Source organism: Rhinopithecus roxellana, chromosome 11 (assembly GCF_007565055.1).
Source record: "Rhinopithecus roxellana isolate Shanxi Qingling chromosome 11, ASM756505v1, whole genome shotgun sequence".
Taxonomy (NCBI): domain Eukaryota; kingdom Metazoa; phylum Chordata; class Mammalia; order Primates; family Cercopithecidae; genus Rhinopithecus; species Rhinopithecus roxellana.
In genome coordinates, this window is record NC_044559.1 from 116,063,953 (window position 1) to 116,069,952 (window position 6,000).

At 44.2% G+C, this 6,000-nt stretch overlaps 1 protein-coding gene across 3 annotated transcripts in view; it reads left to right on the forward strand.

The window, feature by feature from the left end:
• The window catches only part of PTER (phosphotriesterase related), a 117,784-nt gene extending 112,878 nt beyond the window's left edge, over nt 1–4,906 (forward strand). For all 3 annotated transcript variants that reach the window (XR_004060100.1, XR_004060101.1, XM_030941167.1), the window contains one exon: nt 4,640–4,906. The gene's annotated coding sequence lies outside the window, so the exon portion shown is untranslated. The remainder of the gene's footprint in view (nt 1–4,639) is intronic.
• Nucleotides 4,907–6,000: the final 1,094 nt, after the last annotated feature.

The following is a 6,000-nucleotide window of genomic DNA, read 5'->3' on the forward strand; positions in this document are numbered from 1 at the left end:
GTCCTAATGCTCTCCCTCCCCTTCCCACCACCCACCCCAACAGGCCCCAGTGTGTGATGTGCCCTTCCCTGTGTCCATGTCTTCTCATTGTTCAACTCCCACTTATGAGTGAGAACATGAGGTGTCTGGTTTTCTGTTCCTTTGTTAGTTTGCTAAGGATGATGGTTTCCAGCTTCCTTCATGTCCCTGCTAAACCTCTTTTCTTTGTAAATTGCCAATCTCAGATATTTCTTTATAGCAATGTCAGAAGGGACTAACACAGCAGGTGTCAGCCATTTTCTTCTGTCAAGTGCCACATAATTAATATTTAGGCTTTGTGGGTCAAACAGTCCCTGATGCAACCACTTAACTCTACATACTAGTAAGAAAGCAACCACAAACAATATGTAAGTGAATAAGGTGACTGTATTCCAATAAAACTTTATTTATAAAAACAGGTGATAGGCTGGATTTGACCCACAGGACTGTAGTTTGTCAACCTCTGTTCTAGGGGATTACAAGGAATAGAAAAACCAATTCTGCCTAAATATGAGAAACAGACATTTGAATTAATCCCTGGATATCAGGCCACAAGGGAGAAAGTCATTCCAAGCAGAGAGAAATGTGTTTATACCTGGGGAACTCTGATTGAAAATTGATATTTGCGGAAAATACGAAATGTGAGTGACAAGAAATGTATAGGACAGTGGCAGAATCCAAGTTTGGAAAGGGGGATTTGTGCCTAGGTTAACAAATCATGTATTGTGTGATAACCACTTAGTAAGTGCAGTTTATGTAGGCTTTTTTATTTCTTCTGTGAACAACTTGTTTCTCTTCTCCTGATATAACTTTGCTATTTTCCTCTTAATTAGTGACATACAAAATGCCTTCATGTGCAATTGTATCAGCAAGACAAGAAGATAAACCGTAAGGGGTCTGCCAGCAACATAGGGATAAATACAGTTGATGAAACATGGTATTTCAAAGATACTGGACTGAAACATTCTAGGAGATACTCTGATAGAAAATGAGGACACATTTTTGTCTTTTGTAAAACCCCATGGGTATAATTGTGCCATTAGTCAAGATGGATGTTTCAATGTTGAGACGTGAGAAATCTTTGAAACACCAAGGCGTAACATGAATGCTGCAGGGAAAATGAAGTTGATTTTTTTTTTTTTTTTGAGCTGTAAGTCAACTAAAGTTGCTTATGACAGCTTGCTGATGAAACATGATTTTGCTAATGCTCACAGACAGTCGTCCAAGTTATTAAGTTTATTAGAATTGCTGCATAGGTGGGAAAGTTGTTGAGTGTGGTGTTGGATTTTAGTCTCTAATGTCAAGTGATATCCCTAGGGCTGTATCTGGGACAGTTTCACTATAGGAGAAAAAATAGAGGCTGGAAGATCCATCCATTTCCCTCAAGATGTGGGCATGTTCTCTTCATGCAATCAGGAGATTCCCTTAGTTCTAACATTCCCTATCTGGAAAAAATAAATTTCAACTGATGCACTGAGATAAAATAGATGATATTCCTTAGTTGAGTGCCAAGCCAAGCTGCAAGTTTTTAAAAGAGAAAACCAAAAAGTATGAGATTCTTAAGCCCCTACCCACATTGAAGGACTAAAAGGAGCAAACAGGGTGCTAGGTGTCCCCTTCTACCACACCCACCCTAGGAGCAGATGGAGAGGCTCTGCCCTGCACTTCAAGCCCAGTGGGGTTCCATCAGGACCCCACAGTTAGAGTGGCATGGTGGGGCCCAGTGGCCCAGTATCTGACTCCAACTCCCGAGAGTGGAAAGCAGGCTGGCAAGTGGAAGGGGGAACGGTTGAGCTGGGGACTCCCTCCTCCATGAGAGTTTGCTGGAGCAAAGGATGCACCAAGATTTCTTGCAGACTGGAAATGGATCATGTGAGAAGGTGCTGATGGGCTGGTCTTAATCCAGTCTAAGATGGCCACACACAATGTGAAGGGACTTCATTGCAAAGAGTATGGTGGCGAAGTTCAGATTCACAGAGCCTGAGAAAGGAGCCTTTTAGAGACCAGAGGGAATTCTCCCTCACTAGAGGATGATGGGGTTTGGCTCTATGTCCCACCAGAATCTCATCTCAGATTGTAATCCCCATGTGTCAGGGGAGGGACCTGGTGGGAGGTGATTGGATCCTGGGGGAAGTTTCCCCCTTGGTGTTCTTGTGATGGTGGGATCTCATGAAATCTGATGGTTTAAAAGTGTGGCACTTGTACTTTTGCACTCACTGTGCCCTGCTGCCATGTAAGATGCACCTTGCTTCCCCTGTGCCTTCTGCCATGATTGTAAGTTTCCTGAGGTCTCCCCAGTCATGCAGAACTGTGACCCAATTAAAACTCTTCTTTATAAATTACCTAGTCTCAGCTCACTGCAACCTCCCCCTTCAGGGTTTAAGTGACTCTTGTGCCTCAGCCTCCCAAGTAGCTGGGATTACAGGCACTCGCCACCACACCCAGCTAATTTTTGTATTTTCAGTAGATACAAGGTTTTGCCGTGTTGGCAAGACTGGTCTCAGACTCCTGGCCTCAAGTGATCTATCCACCTTAGCCCCCCAAAATGCTGGGATTAGTGATTACAGGTGTGAGCCATGGTGCCTGGCCTCAGGTAGTTCTTTATAGCAGTGTGAAAACAGACAAATACAGGGGAACTGTGGGTAGGAGATGCCCAACCCTGGAAACATCTCCAAGAAACCCATACACATGTCTACAAGAGCAAGGAAGCATTAAACATCTGCCAGGCCCAGAAAGCATGAAGCCAAGCTTTGACAGCACTGGTCAAATAAGTTTCCTGCCCTACCCTCCATGCCCCTCTTTGAGGCTTGTCACTTCTCTCTCCCCCTTTGTGGAGGCGTTGGAAACTGCACTGAGCAACATGGAAAGGAAAAGAAGAGCAAAGTAGGGAAATAGCAGAAACTGATCACAGCCTTAATCCAGTCTAAGATGGTCTTAATCCAATCTAAGATGGCCACACACAATGTGAAGGGACAGCTTCCTGGGCCTGAGTTAAGAAAAGGAGGAGAACTATCTCCTTTGATCACTTAAAGTGTTGGCACCGGGACAGGCGTGGGGGCCCATGCCTGTAATCCTGGCAGTTTGGGAGGCCAAGGGAGGTAGATCACCTGAGGTCAGAAGTTCAATACTAGCCTGGCCAACATTGTGAAACCCCATTTCTACTAAAAATACAAGAATTAGCTGGGCATGGTGGTGCATGCCTGTAAAGCTGCTTGGGAGACTAAGGCAGGAAAATCACTTGAACCCAGGAGGCAGAGGTTGCAGTGAGCCAAGATCGAACCACTGCACCCCAGCCTGGGCAACAAAGTGAGACTCAGTCTCAAAAAAAAAAAAAGTGTTGACTCCAACATCCAACTGGACAATCCAATCAGTAAACTGGCACAGTGTGTTATGACCTAGGCATGAGTAGAGAAGGCACAAAGCCTGACAACCGTGATGTCCAGAGTAAGAAATTAAGCAGCCCCACTGAGGAAATTTACATAAAAGGGAAATGAAGTTGCTTTGGTTTTGCGTCTGTTGGTTTTGGGCCTGGTTGCCCCCAGATCGTTTTTTTACTGTCTTCTCCCATAGAATCTTGGGCGGTGGTAGCTGAATTCTAAGTTAACTCTCCAAAATCCCCAACCCCTAAGGTACTCTATAATATCCTGCCCTTGGTAGGGTCAGGCTTTCTGAAAATGATGGGAGAGTCACCCCCTTGATTATGTTGTGTCAGACTCTAAGTAGACTGGAGAGGGAGAACCTCTTGCAGGCTTTGAAGATGTGAGCTTCTGTGCTGTGGGAGGGCCATGTGCCTAGAATCTGTTTATGGCCTCTTGAGGCTTCTCTAGACACCAAAGTCCGCAGGAAACTCAGTCCTATGACCGCAGGAGGATTAATCCTGCCAACAGCATGAATGCGTGTGTAAGAAGAGCAAAGCCGCTCAGCCTGCCCAGCACGTTGATTTCAACATACAGCATCTGAGTAGGGGAGGCCCGCTAACGCAGGCCTGACTTCCCAGGGAAATAGGACGTAATAATGTGTTCTAAGCCTCTACATTTGTAGTAACCTGTTACACAGATAGAAAGTTAATGAGGGCTGGGCGTGGTGACTCATGGTTTGTAATACTAGTGCTTTGGGAGACCAAGGTGGGAGAATTGCTTGAGGCCAGGAGCTTGAGACCAGCCTGGGCAACATAGCAAGACCCCTGTCTGTCTCTACAAAAATAGAAACAAATTAGCTGGGCATGTTGGCACATGCCTGTAGTCCCAGCTCCTTGGGAGGCTGAGGTGGGAGGATCTCTTGAGCCAGGAGTCTGAGGCTGCAGTGACCCATTATCACTCCACTGCACTCCAGCCTGGGCAACAGAACAAGACCTCATCTCTCAAAGGTAAATATAGGAGAGAAAACAAACACAAAGAGGCTGGTTCTGGGAGGCTGCTTCCCAGGTTCCTTCCCAGGTTCCCATGTCTGGGGGCCTCTTTGAGGGAGATTGAGGGGAAGAATCCAGGAGATATCCCCCGAACCCTCTGCTGTGGATGGCCTCCGGGACAGTCACTGGGGATTCCTGATGGTTCTGGCTTGTATCAGGTGACCAGTCAGGTCAAAACTGTCTCTCCCAACCATCTGTCTTCTCCTTTCTCAGTATGTCATGGTTTGAAATACTGAAAGATGCCTACAGGAAGATAAGAGAAGTAGAAACACCAAGTGGAGAAGGAGGAATGGAGGAGAAGCTCATCACATCTTTTTCCTGACTCCAGTCTCCAGTAATCCCATCTCCGTCCCTCTGTCCCTCTTGTTCACCAATGTTGCCCATTTCTGGCTCATCTTACCATCCTCTGTTTAATTCCTCCATAGTTCTATACTTGGGTACCTCACTTTCTGCATTAAACTCCTTTTTTAAAAACTCAAATGGTTTCTGATTCCTGGTTAGATCCCAACCATAAGAGCATCCCATGAGTCATGCATCTCTCTATATTTGCGTGCATGCAAATATATGACATTTTAATATATGTGTGCATGAATAAACCTGTGTGTGTGTATATATATACATGTATATATATACACATATACATGTATATATACACACATATACATGTATATATACACATATATATACATATATATACATATATACACACATATATACATATATATGTGTATATATATATATAACTTTGTTTTAGTTAAACAATGACCCAAAGCACATTCAGTGGTCTTCTGCCACTTAATGCTTTAGCTCATTAATAAATTGCTAAAGGAAAATGCTTGCTTGCACTTAGTATAACAGGTTAAACGCGTTGCTAGACAGATCATTTACCTAATTGAGAATCCCAAATCCAGCTTTGCCATCTAATCCATGACGCCACAGATCTTTGTGTCCTTCGTCCTCTGAGCCAGGAGCTGATCCAGTTCCAGGGACTCTGAAGAATAACTCTACTTCCTCCTCCTTCACTATTATCTCATGCATTCAATAGGTACTTGGCATCACTTGCCTAAATCTACAAAGCCCAGAATTAGCAAGCACTGAAAACAAGCGTATGCTGAGTGTCCTGGTCATTTGAAAACATATTTTATCCATAGTTATACAGAAACCCATTCATTTGGTCACATTGGCACATTCTGATGTAAAGTAGAGATACTTCCTCAAAGGAGTGAATTCCTAGACTGTTACAGAATATAAACTTTCTTGCCCTTTATATGGTATGCCATTTATGCTTGGAGTTTGCAGGAAAATGTTGAGGAAGGGATGCTCAAATGCAAAGGCTCAACCCACAAAAGTAGAGCTGCTGTTGCAGCTCTTTATCTAACATTTATGTATGAATATGCATTAAAGAGCCAGTTAGTAGCCTGGGCTGTGGATTAGTGCCCTAGGTGAGCCCTGTTTCTCACAGAGGTAACACTGTTTTATGAGTGCTGACTTGATCGTTAGAGGTAACTTGTTGCCTCACCCATCAGTAGCCCAATGGTAGCCTTATGCAAACAGAAGGAGAGAACAATTCAACG